This window comes from Vipera berus, assembly GCF_964194415.1.
Source record: "Vipera berus genome assembly, chromosome: 2".
Lineage (NCBI taxonomy): Eukaryota > Metazoa > Chordata > Lepidosauria > Squamata > Viperidae > Vipera > Vipera berus.
The window spans coordinates 272470770-272494617 of NC_138203.1; the positions used below are offsets into that span (position 1 = coordinate 272470770).

General features: G+C 54.0%; 2 long non-coding RNA genes across 2 annotated transcripts; one reads left to right on the top strand and one right to left on the bottom strand.

Moving 5' to 3' along the window:
* The first annotated feature begins 8747 nt into the window (after positions 1–8747).
* On the top strand, positions 8748–10280 carry LOC308660912. The gene is made up of 3 exons (XR_014024840.1): positions 8748–8886; positions 9441–9593; positions 9976–10280. It is a non-coding gene; the product is annotated as an uncharacterized lncRNA (long non-coding RNA).
* LOC308660913 lies at positions 8883–11564 on the bottom strand. The gene is made up of 3 exons (XR_014024841.1): positions 10495–11564; positions 10076–10137; positions 8883–9504 (listed from the first exon to the last, which is right to left on the bottom strand). It is a non-coding gene; the product is annotated as an uncharacterized lncRNA (long non-coding RNA).
* Positions 11565–23848: the final 12284 nt, after the last annotated feature.

The window sequence follows — 23848 nt, forward strand, 5'->3', positions numbered from 1 at the left end:
TCCCAGAAGTCCCTCCAGACCAGTCTAGATTCCCCTTCCGCCTTTCAAGGGGTTTTGATCTCCGATGGAGGGGGGAGAGCTGCAGGGAAGAAGGTGTAAAGAGAGATCAAGGTGGGGCCCTGGAGCCGGCTTCTGGCCAGGAGAAAACCATCAATGGCAGGAGGGGCATCTTTTACTCCCCAGGATCACACAACGCCCCCCCCCCGCTGCTTTGTTTGCTGCTCTCAGAGCTTCCTCGTTTTCATGTGGACTAGCACTGATGCTGTTACCAAGTCTAAGGAATGAAGCGTCTGCAGGGGAAAAAAACCAAGCTCCGAGACCACCAAGGACCCCCTCATTTTCTCCCTGAGTCACAAATATTCTCCCTTATTCTTGAATGCCCCTCTCCCAGCGGGGGTGGGGGGTGCAGCTGCCATGCCGCGGCTGGAGTTGTGCGCAGGAAAATGTGGTGACTTTTTCTGTATTTGGGGAAGACGGAGAAGGAGGGGTGGTCTCTCATGGGGAGGGGGGAAGGGAAGGCCCAGCCCCATTCCAGAGGGGCTCAGTCAGGGACCAACTTGCTCCCTGTCCTTCTTACAACCCCGAGTCAACCCTGGCTTGGCGCACAAGGTTTTCGCTAAGTCTAATCCTAGCGCCAGTGATTCACACGTTCCTGCCGGCCACTCCCTCCCCTTTCTGCTAGCGGGGAAAGAGAGTCCAAGCGGAGCGGGAGGGAGCAGCTGCAGCGGCGGCCCCGTCTCTGAATGCGGCCAGAATGGCTCAGTCAGGGACTCGCTGCCCCAACTTCCTCCCTGTCCTCTTTACAACCGCTGGACTTGGCACACCAGGCTTTCTCGAAGTCTTCGCCTTTCGCCAGTTATTCACAGCTTCACTTCCCTTTCGGCTAGTGGCGAAAAAGAGTGTCCAGGCGGAACGATAGCGCCACTTCTGTAAACGAAGCCCGAAAGCGCCAAGCCGGGGAACGGGACGAGAAAGCGCTTAAGTTCCCCGCGACGTTTTCAGCACCGCGGAAAATGCAAAAATCGCTCGAGACCAAACTCGACGGAATCAGCTGTAGGTCAGCCTAGTAGGGGTTGAGGGGCAGCAACCTCGCCAGAGGCCGCGCACAAGCCATTAGGTAAGGCGCGCGAGCCCTTGGGGAGGCAGGGCGGGAGCGCGGTCCGGCCGCTAGGCTTCCTTTCCATCTTGTCCGCATCGCTGCAAGGAATTGCGTTGTTTGGGGACGGCGACGCTCGCCCATTCACACGCTGTCCAAACGCTGGTCATTTGCTGCGGGGCTCCCGCTGGGAAGGGAAGGGAAGGGAAGATTTGTGAGGGGAAGATGCCCTATAGGGGTGGACATAAGGATCCTCCTCCTGAAAAGTGTTACCCCAAGTATTCGAGCCAGTCTGTCCCAATAACCTGCGAAGCCTTTCCAAATCCCAGGCTGGTTGTAGTCAGGGTGACCTTCGCGCATCTGGAAGGCACCGAGAGAGCGTTTTTTGTTGAATTGGAGCCATGGGCTAGTCGTGGTTAAGGCACTTGTAGGCGAAGCAAATCACAAAAGCCCCCAAATCCTTCTAAATGCAGCCCACGGGCGAGCTTCCCAAGTTGGTTTAATTTAGTTTGGACGTGGCAATAGAAATAAGCTTTTTTCCTCCTCAGCGGATCGGTGCCGTGAAGAGGCTGGGCTTCCCTCGGGGGAGGGGCCTTTCATTCCTGTACAAGGGGGAAGGGGAACTCTGTGCTTTTGTGTGCGCGTGTGTGTGTATGTGTGTGTGTGTGGCCCATCTGCAAAGCTGCCGAGGAAGGAGAAGCGGGATACTGGTTGGGTGGGGGAGCGGCAAAAGGGGGGGGGGGGAGAGAGAAACGGCTCCGCCTTTGGTTCCCCCTCCTAAAGCACAGGGGCGCTAGAGAAAGTTTGGAGTTGGGTAAGGAAGCGCAAAATTCAGGAAGGAAAGCGGGGCGGCGGGCGAACGGGAGACCTGCCGACGTTTGGGGAGGTGCGCGCCGGGGAAAAGGCCGGGAGAGGAGGGGGTCCGGGCTGGGGGGGGGAGGGATGGGGTGGTGGAGAAGGACGCTGTTGCTTTCCGCTTCTCTCCCCTGCCCTGCCCCCCCCCCCGCCTGCCCTCCTTCCTGCCTTCCTCCCCTCCGCCTCGCCTTCCCCGCTCCCGCGTTTTCCCTCTCCCAGCCTCGGATTCGGGGTGATTCCCCGGGAGAGAGCGATGGGATTCCGGCGAGCTTTCAAGCCTTCTCGGCGGTCTCCGGCACGGCTCAGGAAGCGTTTCTGCGCCGCCCGGCCGGAGCCTTTGCCTCCTTTCCTCCCCCAAGCAAGGCGTCCTTTTTCAAGTTGCAAAACCAAGCGGGGTGAAGCGGGCTGTCGGGAAAGACATTCAAGAGGGTCACCCTGGAGAGGAGCGGGAGCGGGAGAAGGAGGAGGAGGAGGAGGTGATCGACTCGCCCGACCCAGTCCGGGCCGGCCAGCCCCGTAAAGTCCGAGCTCGCACCGCGGGCGGAGAGGCAGGAAGCCAATAGGAAGACGACGCCAGGAAGCTCCGCCTCCTCCTCCTCCAGCGGCGACACCCCCGGTCGGGCCCCAGTGGTGGAGGAGGCAGTGGCGGCGGCGGAAGGCGGCCGCAGCACAGGCAGCCTTCCTAGCAGCGGCAGAGACAGAGGCGGCGGCGGCGGCGGCGGCGGCGGCGGCGGCGGCGACGGCGTCGGCGGCGACGGCGACGGCGGCGGCGACGGCGACGGCGACGGCGACGGCGACGGCGGCGGCGGAGGCGGAGCGATCGGGGAGCCGGTAACTCAAGTTCCCCGAGAGGTTTTCAGCACTGGAGAAAATGCAAAATCGCTCGAGACCAAACTCGATGGAATCAGCTGTAGGTCAGCCTAGTAGGGGTTGAGGGCTACTTTGTGGCACACACACACCCCATCCCCGGCTTAACCCCCCGGCCAGACTCGCTCCCTGGGCAGCGCTCTGCTTCCTCCGTCCCTCGTGGGAACTGATCACCCCCCACTCCTCCAACGCCCATCGTCATGCGGGCAGAGATCCGCGGTGCAGGGATTTCTCTGGGCTCTCTTGCAGCCCTCCAAGGTGGCCCCCAGCCCCACTGCTCGGGCGGTTCCATCCGCGGGTGGGTTCTGGCGGAGTGGATCCCGCCGCTTACATTAACTTCATTTTCTCCATGGAAGTTTTAAATCCCCCGCCCGTCAGGGGCAGAGGGACCCTGGCCGGTGCCTAATTTAAAGGTAGGAACTCAACCGTCTAAAAGCGCAGCAGAGCCATCAAAGGACCCGCTTGGGGTCCGCTTCCCCTTCCGAAGGTCCCTCTCCCCGTCCGTGACTAGACCCCCACCTCTGCCCTCAACCCCCACGGCACGTTGGACCCGCCAGAGCCCCGCCCTGCCCTCCTGCTCCCCGTCTGACCGAGGCAGATAGCAGCCTCCCCTCGCTCACGGTCTCACGGCGCTGCATCACGGCTGCCTCGCCCGACCGAAAGCCTGGAAGAAGAACCGGAGAACCGCCTCGCAGCTGCCGACTGCAACGATTCCACGCTTCCCGGTGCCACAGAGCTCGAAAGTGCTCTGATCTTCGCAAAGTTGTAGGCGTTTTTAGGCGTCGGCTCACAAGAAGCGGTGGGGCTCCTGCGCAATTGGCCAGAACCGGCGAACTGCTCGACAGCTCCACGCCGAAACAATAAAGCCCTGCCGCTCTTCCCTTGGGTTGGCCGTCTGTCAGATTGGCTTGTCTGGATCCGTGTGGAAGGACTCAAAACTGTTCGGCGTTTTATAGAGCTCCTCAAGCTCCTCCCCCTCGTTGCGAGACGAGAGACGGTGAAAGTGGAGAGCGAGAGAAGAGAAGCAGGACCAGCTCCGTTCTGCTGCCACTGGCACCGCCCGGCCGGAGTTTTTGCTTTCAAGCTTTCTCGGCGGTCTCCCGCACGGCTCAGGAAGCGTTTCTGTGATTCCCCGGGTGAGGGCGATGGGATTCCGGCGAGCTTTCAAGCCTTCTCGGCGGTCTCCGGCACGGCTCAGGAAGCGTTTCTGCGCCGCGCGGCCGGAGCCTTTGCTTTCAAGCCTTCTCGGCGGTCTCCCGCACGGCTCAGGAAGCGTTTCTGTGATTCCCCGGGAGAGGGCGATGGGATTCCGGCGAGCTTTCAAGCCTTCTCGGCGGTCTCCGGCACGGCTCGTTTCGGCGCCGCGCGGCCGGAGTTTTTGCTTTCAAGCCTTCTCGGCGGTCTGCGGCACGGCTCAGGAAGCGTTTCTGCACCGCGCAGCCGGAGCCTTTGCTTTCAAGCCTTCTCGGCAGTCTCCGGCACGGCTCAGGAAGCGTTTCTGCGCCGCGCGGCCGGAGCCTTTGCTTTCAAGCTTTCTCGGTGGTCTCCCGCACGGCTCAGAAAGCGTTTCTGTGATTTTCCGGGAGAGGGCGATGGGATTCCGGCGAGCTTTCAAGCCTTCTCGGTGGTCTCCAGCACGGCTCAGGAAGCGTTTCTGTGCCGCCGGAGCCTTTGCTTTCAAGCCTTCTCGGCGGTCTCCGGCATGGCTCAGGAAGCGAGGAGGTGATCGACTCGCCCGACGCAGTCCGGGCGGCCAGCCCCGTAAAGTCCGAGCTCGCACCGCACCGCGGGCGGAGAGGCAGGAAGCCGAGAGGAAGACGACGCCAGGAAGCTGCCTCTGCAGCCGCCGCTGCCGCTGCCTCCTCCTCCTCCAGCGGCGACACCCCCGGTCGGGCCCCGGTGGCGGAGGAGGCAGTGGCGGCGGCGGAGGCGGCCGCAGCACCGGCAGCCTTCCTAGCAGCGGCAGAGACAGAGGCGGCGGCGGAGGAGGAGGAGGAGGAGCGATTGGGGAGTTTCGATTGCTGTCAAACGATCCCGTGACAGCCAGTAGGACAGCAACGAGAAGAGCGGCAGGGCTTTATTTTTTCACCGTGGAGCTCCCCCTCCCCCTCAACCTCCCCTCCCTCCCCTCCCCCCCACTTCCTAGAGCTGAATACAGGGTATTAACCGGTAACCGGTAATCGGTAATTACCGGTAATCGGTAATTAGCCGGTAACTCAAGTTCCCCGAGTGTTTTCAGCACTGGAGAAAATGCAAAATCGCTCGAGACCAAACTCGAAGGAATCCGCTGCCGGTCGGAGCGAGGCGATCTGTGGGGGGGGGGGGGGGGTGGAAAACGCCGGCGGCAGCGAAGAGATCCGATCACGCGACGAGGGGGAGGAGCCCTGGAAGGCGTGGTTAGCCTTGGTATAAAAGGCAGAACAGTTTCGATTCCTTTCAAACGGTCCCGTGACAGCCAGTCGGACAAGCAACGCGAAGAGCGGCAGGGATTTATTTTTGCACTGTGGAGCTGCCGAGCAGTTCGCCGGTTCCGGCCAATGGCGCAGGAGCCCCACCGCGTCTTGTGAGCCGACGCCTGAAAACGCCTACAACTTTCCGAAGCTCAGAGCAATTTCGAGCTCTTTGGCACCGGCCAGCCTGGAATCGTTGCAGCCGGCAGCTGCGAGGCGGTTCGCCGGTTCTTCTTCCAGGCTTTCACTCGGGCGAGGCAGCCGTGATGCAGCGCGGTGAGTCCCTGGGCGAGGGGCGGCTGCTGTCTGCCGCGCTCAGACGGGGAGCAGGAGGGCAGGGCGAGGGGGCTCTTGGAGCTCCTCGGAGCGGCCCCTAAGCGGATCCTTCTTTCAGGGCTGCCGTCCACTTTTCTACCGCTTTCATCTTTGATGTTTCAATTCTATCCCGCCGGGGGTCCCCCTGGGACCCAGGAAAACGCCGACGTGGAGAGGAAAACTTGCAGCCATCTGCTCCCTTGGGTTATAACTATGGTGTTTTGGAAACATAACCGCAGGAGTTTATTGGATTATAAAAGCTGGCCATTTGGCTACCCTGTGGATTACAATATAAGATATAGAGACAAAGATGAGACATTTCTTATCTAAGACCTTGAAACCTTTCTGAGAAAACATTGCCTTTCCTTTATTTGGCCTCAGAAGACAGGCTATATTGATAAATCAATGGTTCCTGGAACCATCTGCTCCCTTGGATTAAAACGGCGGGGGAGGGGGAGAAGCCGGTGAAAGGGAGGTGATCCGTGGGGGGGGGGGGTGGATCCGTGGGAGGGGAGGAAAACGCCGACATAGGCGGGGAAGCGGGGGAACAGGTACTATAGGTTTCGCCTTCTGCACTTGGAGCAGCCCTGCCAGGCAGTGGAGAAGGGATACCTCTAGGGCAGGGGTCTTCAAACTTGGCCCTTTGATGACTTGTGGACTTCAACTACCAGAATTCCTCAGCCAGCGTGCCTGGCTGAGGAATTCTGGGAGTTGAAGTCCACAAGTCATCAAAGGGCCAAGTTTGAAGACCCCTGCTCTAGGGACTCAACTCACCCTTATCTGCCCTGTCAAGATAAGAGACTGCCTCCTCTTCAATTCAAAAATAAAAATAAAAATAAATTGCCCGCATCGCTGGAGGCAGCGAGGGCGAGAGGAGGAAAAGGCCGGAGGGAGCGAGGCGATCTGGTCCCTCGAGGAGGGTAGGAGCATGAGGAGCTCTGGAAGGCGTGGTTAGCCTTGCTATGAAAGGCCGAACAGTTTCGATTCCTCTCTAAAGGCCTCGCAGCAGCCAGTCTGAATAAAGTGGCAGGAGGGGAGAAATACTTGCAAGATTCTGCATTCTAACCGTCCTTTAAGAGATAGAGCTAGTAGTAATTCTCAAGTTTGTTGTCTGGACTACTTTGAAGGGCTGACAAATGCCTCTTCCAATCAGGATTCCCGAACCAGAGATATAAAGCACACTGTGCCTGAATCCAAGATGGCTTCTGTACCCACCAAACACAAACACACACACACACACAAACAGACAGGCACACGTACTTGTCCACCTTCCATTTGGTACATTCAGGTTCTGTGATCATTTTAAAGAGGACGTGTACTAAAGTAATTGTGAAACAAATGTATCCTTGTCCTAAGGACAGACGCTGACCAAAATAGCCATAAGGACCCAGATTGTTGGGGGCAATAAGCTGACTTTGTAATAATGCCGCTGGGGGGGGGCGAAAGCCCATAATAAGCAGGCATATACATAGAATGAAGGCTATTGCTAAGCACATTTGATTTGTGCTTAAACTGTAAGCCGCCCTGAGTCTTCGGAGAAGGGCGGGATATAAATTTATTTTATTACATTTATATACCGCCCTTTCCCTGAGGACTCTGGGCGGTTTACAGGGAGTTAAAAAACCAGCAATACAAAAGTTAAAACCAATTTTAAAAAGATTAAACTAGCCCTGTGCAATTAAAACCCCGATTAAAATAAATTACTCCTCAGCCTGGGCCAGAGAGCTCGAAGAGCCAGGTCTTCAGGCCCCGGCGGAATGACCGGAGGTTGGGGGCAGTCCTCAGCTCCACTGGCAGATGGTTCCAGAGGGCAGGCGCCCCCACTGAGAAGGCCCTATCCCTGGGTATCACCCGCCGGCAATCTCTTACCGGTGGGACCCTGAGCAGACCCTCCCTGTGGGAGCGCACTGGGCGAAGGGCATTTGATGCCGGCAGCAGGTGTTCCCTCAAATACCCCGGACCCAGGCCATGTAGGGCTTTATAGGTGAAAACCAGCACCTTGAATTTCACCCGGAGGGCAACCGGAAGCCAATGCAGCTCGCGGAGTAGAGGTGTTACATGGGAGTATCGGGAGACCCCCATTACAACTTGCGCGGCTGCATTCTGCACCAGTTGAAGCCTCCGAGTGGTCTTCAAGGGCAGCCCCAGGTAGAGAGCGTTACAGTAGTCCAAACGGGAGGTCACGAGCGCATGAGTAACTGTGCGTAGGGCGTCTCGGTCCAGATAGGGATGCAACTGGCGCACCAGGCGAACCTGTGCAAAAGCCCCCCTGGTCACGGCTCCTATGTGGTCTTCAAAATTGAGTCGTGAATCCAGGAGGACGCCCAAGTTGCGAGCCCTATCAACGGGGGGGTAACACCTCACCCCCCATCGTTAGATGGTTCGGGGTGGAAAGAAAAAGTTGGGTATCATCAGCGTACTGATGATACCCCACCCCGAAAGGGCGGGATATAAATGGGATTAAATTAAATAAAAATAAATAAATAATCCTGTTAGCGCTGCACTATACCCGGTGACTGTCTTAAAGAGGAATGTACTAAAGTCCTTGTTTAAGCAAACATAGTCTTGTCCTTAAGGCAGATGATTGGGATAACTATATCCTGTCTGTGAAATAACATGTACTTCATGTAATTTTCTTCTGTAAACTGTTGTCTGATAAGAATGTGCAGGATGTAACCATATAAGGAACAATGTATAACAGTGTATAACTAGGAATAGGTCCCTATTTTTCTTTATGTCTTTATATCAAGATACTTTAATTGTAGTACATTCACATTTCAAGTAAAAGCAAATCTCAGTAGAAAAATATTCATTATTAAAGTAATATTTTCTATGTATGGAATCCCTGAGGTCATTTAAATTCATTCATAAAAATAATGCCATTTTTCAAGTGCAAAGTATTTCTAAAAGCAGAATAAAAACCGACGGGACTTCAATTTAACAATACTCTGAATTCTAACAGTGCAAATTCAAGTAGCCCCAAAGAATGTTGCTGCGTTGCTAATTTTTTTTTGGGGGGGGCGTGCTGCCACCATGTGGCTGTTTTTGGGAAAATTACAATGTGGGCAGCCAGACCCTCCTACCCTATGATGTATTTCCTCTCTCCTCCCCTTTTTTGGGATGGACTTCCTCCTCCCTGGAGACTCTCTTCATCTGTAACCAGGAGACACACATGTGCTCCATAACCAGCAGACACACGTGCAGATGCTGTGAGTAATTACCATCTTCTGACCTTGGGAATACTGTCCAAATATCATCTTAACACAACCCATCTGCTGTAATCTACTCTACATGCAAATAAAGGTATTTCTAGATGATAAAAGGTGTTTCCACGAGTTCTGCTATCTGGAAAAGGGCTGTTAACTGTAATAGCATCTGTTTATATAGACCAAGCGCAGAGGTCTTGATAAGGGATTAATCACAATACATCAGCTTGATCCAGAATAGGGGGTTATAAACCTTTCACAGTAAAAAGGCAGGTAAACATCCTGATTACAGATAATCCTTTTGTTCCTACGTTATGGTTGTTGCTTCTTTTTACGACCTTTCTTGCCACCGTTGTTAAGTGAATCACTGCAGTTGTTAAGTTAAAAACACAATTGTGAAGTGAATCTGGCTTCCCCCTTTACTTTGCTTGTCGAAAGGTTACAAAAGGAGATCACATGACCCCGGGACACAGCAACTGTCATAAATACTAGTCAGTTGCCAAGCGTCTGAATTTTGATCCCAGGACCGTGAGGATGCTGCAACTGTTATAGGTCTCTTTTTTCCCCCTGCCAAAGTAGCATTGAATGGCCAAATGTTTCAAAGAGGAAAGTATTAACATAGTCTTCTTTTTGTTGACTCCCTGCTGATAGAGGAGCAGAAAAAAAACCTAGTTCGATACCAGCTGGATCCGGCCATGCAGAAGTGTGTGATTCCCTAGAATTCAATTTGGAAAAACCTTCATTAGAATGGAGCTGAGTTCCCATCATCACTCATTAAAACAACAAGAATTGCATTAACTTAAGGTTGGTAAAAGAGAGAATTATCGGAAAAAGAGGAAATTGAGTACAGTTATTGTGTGGATTATAGATTATAGAAATCAACTGTTAGTGAATGTTTCTTAAATGTAAACCCAGACAACACACCGTTTACGGAATATTAAGGTGATTATGTTAAAAAAATAATAAAACATATCTTTTTTTAAAAAGGGAGTTGAGTTCCTTTTGTAATCCCCAGGCATCCTCTGTCCTCTTTGGCATATATGTTAAGTTCTGAATGCGGTATAGACCTAGGCCTAAGATGAATTCCCTGTGAAAGCTACAAAAGTTGCTTTGCCTTTGCTCAACACTAGGTCCTCATAGCTATTTGTTCAACTAGACAATTGGCTATTTATTTATTTATTATTAGGACTTATATTGCCAACCTTGATCTCATTCTCCCTGAATCCTGGAATCTCTGCGGAAGAGAATCAACCGAGGGTCAATCTTTGTGGTTCAAAAGGACTTACCAACAAAGTTGGGGAATCTTCCTTGAAAGTCAGAAGATAACTGGAGGCCTCCTGGAATTCTCCTTTGGATGCAAGAAAACGAGAAAGCAGCATGAGGAACATTTTGAACTCCAAAAGGAGAATATCCAGGATTGATTGAACGGCAAATATTGTTCATATATTTTCCTGGATACAAGCAATCCCCGGAATTAAAAAAATCAGTTGGCTTCTGCATGTTTTCATTGTGAAGGACAACTCTAGGCTGGGGCCCAAAATGCTGACCCCAGGGACCTCTTGCTGTCCCTAGAACTACCCAGAAGGATGGGATGGATGGATGGATGGATGGATGGATGGATGGATGGACAATGAGAGATAATTCTGCCCTTTCTCTGCACACAGACATATATCAAGGCTGAAATGGGCTACTTCCTGGAACTTACCACCAATTGCTGAATAGCCTCAGAGCATAATAAGATATGCTGTGTCACTGGATTCACCTTGTCCTGTAACAATGAATATGAGACATTTGGAGGAATCAAGAACTGGATTGGATTTTAAAAGGCTCCATCTCTGGATATGGGAATACCCTTGAAATTCATTATGATAAATTGATTGTAGGGAATATCGGTCCTTGGAATATATCCTTTTTTATCCTTGATTTTTTCTATGTATTACACTGCAGCATTGACTCCTCCGGAAATGAAAACTGAGATTTGGGAGAGGATGATGAAGTGGGGGTCCCAGTGGGGAGATTCCCAAGGCAAGAAAACAGAATTTGGGGCAGATCCTCTTCCAACCCTACAATGAGCACACTGGGCTGCCATTAATAAACTCATCCCTCCTTTCTTCATTTCAGATATGTGCAATTCAAGATGGAGGTTTACATTTTCAAAGGATCCCACATTGAGTAGATCCACTGAAAGGAGTGAGATTTATTTATTTATTTATTTATTTAGATTTATATACCGCCCTTTCCCGAAGGACTCAGGGCGGTTTACAGGGCATTTAAAAAACAGTCAATACAAACGTTAAAACAAATTAAAAGAGATTAAATAGAACCCTGAGAAAATTAAAACCCAGTTAAAATTAAAATTAAAAATATTCTCAGCCTGGGCCAGAGCGTTCGAAGAGCCAGGTCTTCAGGTCCCGGCGGAATGAACGGAGGTGGGGGGCAGTCCTAAGCTCCGCAGGCAGCTGGTTCCACAGGGCAGGCGCACCCACTGAGAAGGCCCTACCCCTGGGTGTTACCCGCCGGCAGTCATTAACCGGCGGCACCCTGAGGAGACCCTCCCTGTGGGAGCGCACTGGACGAAGGGAACTTGATGCTGGCAGCAGGTGTTCCCTCAGATATCCCGGACCCAAGCCATTTCGGGCTTTATTGGTCATCACCAGCACCTTGAATCTCACCCAAAGGGCAACTGGAAGCCAATGCAGCTCGCGGAGTAGAGGTGTTACATGGGAGTATCGGGAGACCCCCATCACGACTCGCGCTGAGTCTTGTCAGATTCTTACCCCAAACCAGAAATACCTCCCAAACTCAAATTTGCTTACCATTGCAAGAGACAATTGAAGTTCCAAGCAAGCAGAGATCCCCCTTGATCTGTGAAGAAACAGACATCAGAGAGTTGTGACAGTTTGAGGAAAGCTGACCGCAAAAATCATCTTTCCTCCGTGGGAATACCAATTTTTCTCCAGGGACTCAGCTGTGCCTCAGAGCTCTCTTTGAATCCTCTGGATCTTTCCCTTAGTTGTAGAATATCCAGCACTCTTTTTGTATTTATGAGACCCTGTGGCTCCCCAAAATCACGGGGGGGGGGAGCTTCTGTGCAAGCAGCCATCATGAAGATAACCCCAATTGTTCCTTGCTCTAGGCAATGCCTCTGCAGGAGTGGCTGTCAGAGCATCCTCCCCACTTCTCCCCCACACTCACCTCCTATCCCATGATTCCCAGCTTGGATCTGAAGATGGGCTGCAGTTTGGAATCCACCACGAGCTACAAGAACACCAAAGAAGCCCCTTCAGGCAGTTGATCACCATCACCCACGAAACAGCTGTGCCAGATGGGCCACCCGGGGGCCCCATGAACTGCCCTGCCAAAGCATTCTGCACCAGTTCTACCTTCCAAATTGTCTTCAAGGGTAGGCCCAAGCAGAGCCCATTGCAATAGTCAAAACCTGAGATGACCAGGGCACGGTTTTAAAAAATGTTCACTTTTTCTGCATTTTTGTTTAGCAACCCGTGGCTCCGGAGCCGCATGCGGCTCTTTCAGCCGTCTCCTGCGGCTTCCAGTCCTCTGCCATGTGCAGTCCAAAAAAAAAAAAAGTGGGACTAAAAAAGTTTAACCAATCAATTCAAATATGCAGGGTAGGTGCATATCTCGCCTTCAGTCAAACCCTGTTCTGCACATTCACGCATGTACACACATGCGCCCACATTTTTTGCGGCTCCCAGTTTTTCCTTTTGTGAGGGAACCGGTTCCGAGTGGCTCTTTCACTGTTTCAGGTTGCTGACCCCTGCTCTAGGCTATGCCTCTGCAGGAGTGGCTGTCAGAGCATCCTCCCCACTTCTCCCCCACACTCACCTCCTATCCCATGATTCCCAGCTTGGATCTGAAGATGGGCTGCAGTTTGGAATCCACCACGAGCTACAAGAACACCAAAGAAGCCCCTTCAGGCAGTTGATCACCATCACCCTTCACGAAACAGCTGTGCCAGATGGGCCACCCGGGGGCCCTATGAACTGCCCTGCCACAGCATTCTGCACCAGTTCTACCTTCCAAATTGTCTTCAAGGGTAGGCCCAAGCAGAGCCCATTGCAATAGTCAAAACCTGAGATGACCAGATGACCAGATGAACACTTTAAAAAATGTTCACTTTTTCTGCATTTTTGTTTAGCCATCAGATATACAGGTTGTGGTCAAATTAAGTCCGTAGATAAAGGACTTTACTGACAATTTCTTCCTTGCTACTTTTCCTCCCTTTCTGAATTGTAACTCTTTGTTTTGGGAAGGGGGACGGTCTCTTCCGAAGGAGCCTTACCGGCTCTGCAAAAGATCTCACCCTGTTTTGGCCTTCTCTCTTCCTCAAGTAGAGACTGCAAAGGTCTCTCCAGGATGCTTTCATCTGGAGGGCGACTCTGAGCAGCCACCAAATTTGGGGGGGCCTAAAAAGCTTCCTCTAGGATTCTGTGGCCGGACAGTGGGGGTCAGTCCGGGTGGGGGAGGGCTGGGCTCAGCTACCTTCCCAGGGGCAGCTCCTCCCTTTCAGGGGCAGCCAAAATCCAGCTTTTCCCCAAAGGTTTCCCTGGAAGATCCCTCAAAAAGGGTGGATTTAGGGAAGCTGGATTCCATCCCCTGCCAAGAGTGTCTTTTTCCTCTTGTTTTTCTCTTGTCAGCCCTACTTTTTCCATCCAGGGGAGATTTATTTATTTTATTTTTATTTTAATTCTATTTATATCCCACCCTTCTCCGAAGACTCAGGGCGGCTTACAATTTAAGCACAAACCAATGGGCTTAGCAATAGCCTTCATTCTATGTATATGCCTGCTTATTAGGGCTTTCGGGGGGGGGGGCAAGCGGCATTATTACAAAGTCAGCTTATTGCCCCCAACAATCTGGGTCCTCATTTTACCTACCTCGGAAGGATGGAAGGCTGAGTCAACCTTGAGCCTGGTGGGACTCGAACCTGCACTAATTGCAGGCAGCTGGTGTTACTTAAGGACGCATTAGCCCACTGCTCCACCAAGGCTCCTTGCACGTTCAATATGTAAAATGTCTGTGTGCTTTTCTGAAAAAGGTTCTAGTCCCTTCACCTTTTGTAGAAAACCCTGGGAGTTTGTGAGAATGTCGGGGCCTCTGGCAGGAGCTTTTTACAAAGCCTGTCTAGCAGAGGGAGGAAGGAGAGAGATTGGATTGGGGCAATCTGGTTTCAAGCCCCCCAGGGCTCCTGGGCAAATTGGGGGCATTCGGTCTCCCTCCGGTTTCTTTCCCAAGGTTGTTACTGATAACCTCCCGGGACAGGTGCCCGGACAACCTGGAGAAAGGGCAAAGGATGTTAATGCCTTAAGCCAGTGATGGCGAACGTTTTAGAGACCAAGTGCCCAAACTGCAATCCCAAACCCACTTATGTATCATTGGGTGCCGGGCAGGAGTGGCCCGTTGGGGGTGTGTGGCCCATTGGGTTGTCCTGGCCAGTTGGGTGTGTGTGGCTGCGGTGGTAATGGCAGACTAGGTGGGACTAAAAACTTCAATCAATTCCAACTATGGGAGATCTTTTTTCTGCAAGAAGTTGAAATTGATTTATTTTAAAAAAAATTTGCACACAGTGGTGGAGGCCTAGTGAAAAGATTTTATAAAACCCAGCTGAAGGCCTAGGACTGGGGTGAGGGCGTGCGTGCCCACAGAGAGGGCTCTGCGCGCCACAGGTTTGCCACCATGGCCTTAAGCAATAAATAAAGCCACAAATACAGGGAGGGCAGAGGCTGACCTGAGACTAGAGAAAGGCCCAGTTGCATCCTCAGATACAATCCTCTCCGGACTTCGTTTTGATCTGCAAGAGAAGAATTGATCAGAGATGAAAATAAAGGTAAAGGTTTCCCCCGCACACATATGTGCTAGTTGTTTCCACCTCTAGGGGTCGGTGCCTTTCAAAGCCAAAGAGCCAGCACTTGTCCGAAGACGTCTCCGTGGTCATGTGGCCGGCATGACTAGATGCCAAAGGCGCACGGAACGCTGTTACCTTCCCACCTTAGTGGTCCCTATTTTCCCAGTTGCATTTTTACGTGCTTTCGAACTGCTAGGTTGGCAGAAGCTGGGACGAGTAACAGGCGCTCACTCTGTTACGTGGCACTCGGGATTCGACCCGCCAAACTGCTGACCTTCTGATCAACAAGCTCAGCGTCCTAACCCACTGAGCTACTGCATCCCTTGAGATGAAAATACATACACACAAACATCAAGATGCTCCCCCCCTCTAAACCCCTGAGAGAGCCAAGACAGAAGCAGCCAGCAGAAAACAGCCCAAGAGGATTTTGGCTTCTCTGCCAACTGACCTCCGAATCTGGGGGGTCCTGGTGGGAGAGCCAGGGACAGGGACACCTCCAGTCTCCTTGGTCCTGCAACAAGGAACAGAGTAGGAATGACCCAGTTGATCCCACAGGAAGATTCATCCAAAATCCACAGGACTGTTTGGAGGTTCCCAGAAGTCCCTCCAGACCAGTCTAGATTCCCCTTCCGCCTTTCAAGGGGTTTTGATCTCCGATGGAGGGGGGAGAGCTGCAGGGAAGAAGGTGTAAAGAGAGATCAAGGTGGGGCCCTGGAGCCGGCTTCTGGCCAGGAGAAAACCATCAATGGCAGGAGGGGCATCTTTTACTCCCCAGGATCACACAACGCCCCCCCCCCCCGCTGCTTTGTTTGCTGCTCTCAGAGCTTCCTCGTTTTCATGTGGACTAGCACTGATGCTGTTACCAAGTCTAAGGAATGAAGCGTCTGCAGGGAAAAAAAACCAAGCTCCGAGACCACCAAGGACCCCCTCATTTTCTCCCTGAGTCACAAATATTCTCCCTTATTCTTGAATGCCCCTCTCCCAGCGGGGGTGGGGGGTGCAGCTGCCATGCCGCGGCTGGAGTTGTGCGCAGGAAAATGTGGTGACTTTTTCTGTATTTGGGGAAGACGGAGAAGGAGGGGTGGTCTCTCATGGGGAGGGGGGAAGGGAAGGCCCAGCCCCATTCCAGAGGGGCTCAGTCAGGGACCAACTTGCTCCCTGTCCTTCTTACAACCCCGAGTCAACCCTGGCTTGGCGCACAAGGTTTTCGCTAAGTCTAATCCTAGCGCCAGTGATTCACACGTTCCTGCCGGCCACTCCCTCCCCTTTCTGCTAGCGGGGAAAGAGAGTCCAAGCGGAGCGGGAGGGAGCAGCTGCAGCGGCGGCCCCGTCTCTGAATGCGGCCAGAATGGCTCAGTCAGGGACTCGCTGCCCCAACTTCCTCCCTGTCCTCTTTACAACCGCTGGACTTGGCACACCAGGCTTTCTCGAAGTCTTCGCCTTTCGCCAGTTATTCACAGCTTCACTTCCCTTTCGGCTAGTGGCGAAAAAGAGTGTCCAGGCGGAACGATAGCGCCACTTCTGTAAACGAAGCCCGAAAGCGCCAAGCCGGGGAACGGGACGAGAAAGCGCTTAAGTTCCCCGCGACGTTTTCAGCACCGCGGAAAATGCAAAAATCGCTCGAGACCAAACTCGACGGAATCAGCTGTAGGTCAGCCTAGTAGGGGTTGAGGGGCAGCAACCTCGCCAGAGGCCGCGCGCAAGCCATTAGGTAAGGCGCGCGAGCCCTTGGGGAGGCAGGGCGGGAGCGCGGTCCGGCCGCTAGGCTTCCTTTCCATCTTGTCCGCATCGCTGCAAGGAATTGCGTTGTTTGGGGACGGCGACGCTCGCCCATTCACACGCTGTCCAAACGCTGGTCATTTGCTGCGGGGCTCCCGCTGGGAAGGGAAGGGAAGGGAAGATTTGTGAGGGGAAGATGCCCTATAGGGGTGGACATAAGGATCCTCCTCCTGAAAAGTGTTACCCCAAGTATTCGAGCCAGTCTGTCCCAATAACCTGCGAAGCCTTTCCAAATCCCAGGCTGGTTGTAGTCAGGGTGACCTTCGCGCATCTGGAAGGCACCGAGAGAGCGTTTTTTGTTGAATTGGAGCCATGGGCTAGTCGTGGTTAAGGCACTTGTAGGCGAAGCAAATCACAAAAGCCCCCAAATCCTTCTAAATGCAGCCCACGGGCGAGCTTCCCAAGTTGGTTTAATTTAGTTTGGACGTGGCAATAGAAATAAGCTTTTTTCCTCCTCAGCGGATCGGTGCCGTGAAGAGGCTGGGCTTCCCTCGGGGGAGGGGCCTTTCATTCCTGTACAAGGGGGAAGGGGAACTCTGTGCTTTTGTGTGCGCGTGTGTATGTGTGTGTGTGTGTGGCCCATCTGCAAAGCTGCCGAGGAAGGAGAAGCGGGATACTGGTTGGGTGGGGGAGCGGCAAAAGCGGGGGGGGGAGAGAGAAACGGCTCCGCCTTTGGTTCCCCCTCCTAAAGCACAGGGGCGCTAGAGAAAGTTTGGAGTTGGGTAAGGAAGCGCAAAATTCAGGAAGGAAAGCGGGGCGGCGGGCGAACGGGAGACCTGCCGACGTTTGGGGAGGTGCGCGCCGGGGAAAAGGCCGGGAGAGGAGGGGGTCCGGGCTGGGGGGGGGAGGGATGGGGTGGTGGAGAAGGACGCTGTTGCTTTCCGCTTCTCTCCCCTGCCCTGCCCCCCCCCGCCTGCCCTCCTTCCTGCCTTCCTCCCCTCCGCCTCGCCTTCCCCGCTCCCGCGTTTTCCCTCTCCCAGCCTCGGATTCGGGGTGATTCCCCGGGAGAGAGCGATGGGATTCCGGCGAGCTTTCAAGCCTTCTCGGCGGTCTCCGGCACGGCTCAGGAAGCGTTTCTGCGCCGCCCGGCCGGAGCCTTTGCCTCCTTTCCTCCCCCAAGCAAGGCGTCCTTTTTCAAGTTGCAAAACCAAGCGGGGTGAAGCGGGCTGTCGGGAAAGACATTCAAGAGGGTCACCCTGGAGAGGAGCGGGAGCGGGAGAAGGAGGAGGAGGAGGTGATCGACTCGCCCGACCCAGTCCGGGCCGGCCAGCCCCGTAAAGTCCGAGCTCGCACCGCGGGCGGAGAGGCAGGAAGCCAATAGGAAGACGACGCCAGGAAGCTCCGCCTCCTCCTCCTCCAGCGGCGACACCCCCGGTCGGGCCCCAGTGGTGGAGGAGGCAGTGGCGGCGGCGGAAGGCGGCCGCAGCACAGGCAGCCTTCCTAGCAGCGGCAGAGACAGAGGCAGAGGCAGCGGCGGCGGCGGCGGCGTCGGCGGCGTCGGCGGCGACGGCGTCGGCGGCGTCGGCGGCGGCGGCGGCGACGGCGTCGGCGGCGGCGACGGCGTCGGCGGCGACGGCGTCGGCGGCGTCGGCGGCGACGGCGTCGGCGTCGACGGCGGCGGCGGCGGAGCGATCGGGGAGCCGGTAACTCAAGTTCCCCGAGAGGTTTTCAGCACTGGAGAAAAATCGCTCGAGACCAAACTCGATGGAATCAGCTGTAGGTCAGCCTAGTAGGGGTTGAGGGCTACTTTGTGGCACACACACACCCCATCCCCGGCTTAACCCCCCCGGCCAGACTCGCTCCCTGGGCAGCGCTCTGCTTCCTCCGTCCCTCGTGGGAACTGATCACCCCCCACTCCTCCAACGCCCATCGTCATGCGGGCAGAGATCCGCGGTGCAGGGATTTCTCTGGGCTCTCTTGCAGCCCTCCAAGGTGGCCCCCAGCCCCACTGCTCGGGCGGTTCCATCCGCGGGTGGGTTCTGGCGGAGTGGATCCCGCCGCTTACATTAACTTCATTTTCTCCATGGAAGTTTTAAATCCCCCGCCCGTCAGGGGCAGAGGGACCCTGGCCGGTGCCTAATTTAAAGGTAGGAACTCAACCGTCTAAAAGCGCAGCAGAGCCATCAAAGGACCCGCTTGGGGTCCGCTTCCCCTTCCGAAGGTCCCTCTCCCCGTCCGTGACTAGACCCCCACCTCTGCCCTCAACCCCCACGGCACGTTGGACCCGCCAGAGCCCCGCCCTGCCCTCCTGCTCCCCGTCTGACCGAGGCAGATAGCAGCCTCCCCTCGCTCACGGTCTCACCGCGCTGCATCACGGCTGCCTCGCCCGACCGAAAGCCTGGAAGAAGAACCGGAGAACCGCCTCGCAGCTGCCGACTGCAACGATTCCACGCTTCCCGGTGCCACAGAGCTCGAAAGTGCTCTGATCTTCGCAAAGTTGTAGGCGTTTTTAGGCGTCGGCTCACAAGAAGCGGTGGGGCTCCTGCGCAATTGGCCAGAACTGGCGAACTGCTCGACAGCTCCACGCCGAAACAATAAAGCCCTGCCGCTCTTCCCTTGGGTTGGCCGTCTGTCAGATTGGCTTGTCTGGATCCGTGTGGAAGGACTCAAAACTGTTCGGCGTTTTATAGAGCTCCTCAAGCTCCTCCCCCTCGTTGCGAGACGAGAGACGGTGAAAGTGGAGAGCGAGAGAAGAGAAGCAGGACCAGCTCCGTTCTGCTGCCACTGGCACCGCCCGGCCGGAGTTTTTGCTTTCAAGCTTTCTCGGCGGTCTCCCGCACGGCTCAGGAAGCGTTTCTGTGATTCCCCGGGTGAGGGCGATGGGATTCCGGCGAGCTTTCAAGCCTTCTCGGCGGTCTCCGGCACGGCTCAGGAAGCGTTTCTGCGCCGCGCGGCCGGAGCCTTTGCTTTCAAGCCTTCTCGGCGGTCTCCCGCACGGCTCAGGAAGCGTTTCTGTGATTCCCCGGGAGAGGGCGATGGGATTCCGGCGAGCTTTCAAGCCTTCTCGGCGGTCTCCGGCACGGCTCGTTTCGGCGCCGCGCGGCCGGAGTTTTTGCTTTCAAGCCTTCTCGGCGGTCTGCGGCACGGCTCAGGAAGCGTTTCTGCACCGCGCAGCCGGAGCCTTTGCTTTCAAGCCTTCTCGGCAGTCTCCGGCACGGCTCAGGAAGCGTTTCTGCGCCGCGCGGCCGGAGCCTTTGCTTTCAAGCTTTCTCGGTGGTCTCCCGCACGGCTCAGAAAGCGTTTCTGTGATTTTCCGGGAGAGGGCGATGGGATTCCGGCGAGCTTTCAAGCCTTCTCGGTGGTCTCCAGCACGGCTCAGGAAGCGTTTCTGTGCCGCCGGAGCCTTTGCTTTCAAGCCTTCTCGGCGGTCTCCGGCATGGCTCAGGAAGCGAGGAGGTGGCGGCGGCGGAGGCGGCCGCAGCACCGGCAGCCTTCCTAGCAGCGGCAGAGACAGAGGCGGCGGCGGAGGAGGAGGAGGAGGAGCGATTGGGGAGTTTCGATTGCTGTCAAACGATCCCGTGACAGCCAGTAGGACAGCAACGAGAAGAGCGGCAGGGCTTTATTTTTTCACCGTGGAGCTCCCCCTCCCCCTCAACCTCCCCTCCCTCCCCTCCCCCCCACTTCCTAGAGCTGAATACAGGGTATTAACCGGTAACCGGTAATCGGTAATTACCGGTAATCGGTAATTAGCCGGTAACTCAAGTTCCCCGAGTGTTTTCAGCACTGGAGAAAATGCAAAATCGCTCGAGACCAAACTCGAAGGAATCCGCTGCCGGTCGGAGCGAGGCGATCTGTGGGGGGGGGGGGCGGGGGGTGGAAAACGCCGGCGGCAGCGAAGAGATCCGATCACGCGACGAGGGGGAGGAGCCCTGGAAGGCGTGGTTAGCCTTGGTATAAAAGGCAGAACAGTTTCGATTCCTTTCAAACGGTCCCGTGACAGCCAGTCGGACAAGCAACGCGAAGAGCGGCAGGGATTTATTTTTGCACTGTGGAGCTGCCGAGCAGTTCGCCGGTTCCGGCCAATGGCGCAGGAGCCCCACCGCGTCTTGTGAGCCGACGCCTGAAAACGCCTACAACTTTCCGAAGCTCAGAGCAATTTCGAGCTCTTTGGCACCGGCCAGCCTGGAATCGTTGCAGCCGGCAGCTGCGAGGCGGTTCGCCGGTTCTTCTTCCAGGCTTTCACTCGGGCGAGGCAGCCGTGATGCAGCGCGGTGAGTCCCTGGGCGAGGGGCGGCTGCTGTCTGCCGCGCTCAGACGGGGAGCAGGAGGGCAGGGCGAGGGGGCTCTTGGAGCTCCTCGGAGCGGCCCCTAAGCGGATCCTTCTTTCAGGGCTGCCGTCCACTTTTCTACCGCTTTCATCTTTGATGTTTCAATTCTATCCCGCCGGGGGTCCCCCTGGGACCCAGGAAAACGCCGACGTGGAGAGGAAAACTTGCAGCCATCTGCTCCCTTGGGTTATAACTATGGTGTTTTGGAAACATAACCGCAGGAGTTTATTGGATTATAAAAGCTGGCCATTTGGCTACCCTGTGGATTACAATATAAGATATAGAGACAAAGATGAGACATTTCTTATCTAAGACCTTGAAACCTTTCTGAGAAAACATTGCCTTTCCTTTATTTGGCCTCAGAAGACAGGCTGTATTGATAAATCAATGGTTCCTGGAGCCATCTGCTCCCTTGGATTAAAACGGCGGGGGAGGGGGAGAAGCCGGTGAAAGGGAGGTGATCCGTGGGGGGGGGGTGGATCCGTGGGAGGGGAGGAAAACGCCGACATAGGCGGGGAAGCGGGGGAACAGGTACTATAGGTTTCGCCTTCTGCACTTGGAGCAGCCCTGCCAGGCAGTGGAGAAGGGATACCTCTAGGGCAGGGGTCTTCAAACTTGGCCCTTTGATGACTTGTGGACTTCAACTACCAGAATTCCTCAGCCAGCGTGCCTGGCTGAGGAATTCTGGGAGTTGAAGTCCACAAGTCATCAAAGGGCCAAGTTTGAAGACCCCTGCTCTAGGGACTCAACTCACCCTTATCTGCCCTGTCAAGATAAGAGACTGCCTCCTCTTCAATTCAAAAATAAAAATAAAAATAAATTGCCCGCATCGCTGGAGGCAGCGAGGGCGAGAGGAGGAAAAGGCCGGAGGGAGCGAGGCGATCTGGTCCCTCGAGGAGGGTAGGAGCATGAGGAGCTCTGGAAGGCGTGGTTAGCCTTGCTATGAAAGGCCGAACAGTTTCGATTCCTCTCTAAAGGCCTCGCAGCAGCCAGTCTGAATAAAGTGGCAGGAGGGGAGAAATACTTGCAAGATTCTGCATTCTAACCGTCCTTTAAGAGATAGAGCTAGTAGTAATTCTCAAGTTTGTTGTCTGGACTACTTTGAAGGGCTGACAAATGCCTCTTCCAATCAGGATTCCCGAACCAGAGATATAAAGCACACTGTGCCTGAATCCAAGATGGCTTCTGTACCCACCAAACACAAACACACACACACACACAAACAGACAGGCACACGTACTTGTCCACCTTCCATTTGGTACATTCAGGTTCTGTGATCCTTTTAAACAGGACGTGTACTAAAGTAATTGTGAAACAAATGTATCCTTGTCCTAAGGACAGACGCTGACCAAAATAGCCATAAGGACCCAGATTGTTGGGGGCAATAAGCTGACTTTGTAATAATGCCGCTGGGGGGGGGGCGAAAGCCCATAATAAGCAGGCATATACATAGAATGAAGGCTATTGCTAAGCACATTTGATTTGTGCTTAAACTGTAAGCCGCCCTGAGTCTTCGGAGAAGGGCGGGATATAAATTTATTTTATTACATTTATATACCGCCCTTTCCCTGAGGACTCTGGGCGGTTTACAGGGAGTTAAAAAACCAGCAATACAAAAGTTAAAACCAATTTTAAAAAGATTAAACTAGCCCTGTGCAATTAAAACCCCGATTAAAATAAATTACTCCTCAGCCTGGGCCAGAGAGCTCGAAGAGCCAGGTCTTCAGGCCCCGGCGGAATGACCGGAGGTTGGGGGCAGTCCTCAGCTCCACTGGCAGATGGTTCCAGAGGGCAGGCGCCCCCACTGAGAAGGCCCTATCCCTGGGTATCACCCGCCGGCAATCTCTTACCGGTGGGACCCTGAGCAGACCCTCCCTGTGGGAGCGCACTGGGCGAAGGGCATTTGATGCCGGCAGCAGGTGTTCCCTCAAATACCCCGGACCCAGGCCATGTAGGGCTTTATAGGTGAAAACCAGCACCTTGAATTTCACCCGGAGGGCAACCGGAAGCCAATGCAGCTCGCGGAGTAGAGGTGTTACATGGGAGTATCGGGAGACCCCCATTACAACTTGCGCGGCTGCATTCTGCACCAGTTGAAGCCTCCGAGTGGTCTTCAAGGGCAGCCCCAGGTAGAGAGCGTTACAGTAGTCCAAACGGGAGGTCACGAGCGCATGAGTAACTGTGCGTAGGGCGTCTCGGTCCAGATAGGGATGCAACTGGCGCACCAGGCGAACCTGTGCAAAAGCCCCCCTGGTCACGGCTCCTATGTGGTCTTCAAAATTGAGTCGTGAATCCAGGAGGACGCCCAAGTTGCGAGCCCTATCAACGGGGGGGCTAACACCTCACCCCCCATCGTTAGATGGTTCGGGGTGGAAAGAAAAAGTTGGGTATCATCAGCGTACTGATGATACCCCACCCCGAAAGGGCGGGATATAAATGGGATTAAATAAAATAAAAATAAATAAATAATCCTGTTAGCGCTGCACTATACCCGGTGACTGTCTTAAAGAGGAATGTACTAAAGTCCTTGTTTAAGCAAACATAGTCTTGTCCTTAAGGCAGATGATTGGGATAACTATATCCTGTCTGTGAAATAACATGTACTTCATGTAATTTTCTTCTGTAAACTGTTGTCTGATAAGAATGTGCCGGATGTAACCATATAAGGAACAATGTATAACAGTGTATAACTAGGAATAGGTCCCTATTTTTCTTTATGTCTTTATATCAAGATACTTTAATTGTAGTACATTCACATTTCAAGTAAAAGCAAATCTCAGTAGAAAAATATTCATTATTAAAGTAATATTTTCTATGTATGGAATCCCTGAGGTCATTTAAATTCATTCATAAAAATAATGCCATTTTTCAAGTGCAAAGTATTTCTAAAAGCAGAATAAAAACCGACGGGACTTCAATTTAACAATACTCTGAATTCTAACAGTGCAAATTCAAGTAGCCCCAAAGAATGCTGCTGCGTTGCTAATTTTTTTTGGGGGGGGGCGTGCTGCCACCATGTGGCTGTTTTTGGGAAAATTACAATGTGGGCAGCCAGACCCTCCTACCCTATGATGTATTTCCTCTCTCCTCCCCTTTTTTGGGATGGACTTCCTCCTCCCTGGAGACTCTCTTCATCTGTAACCAGG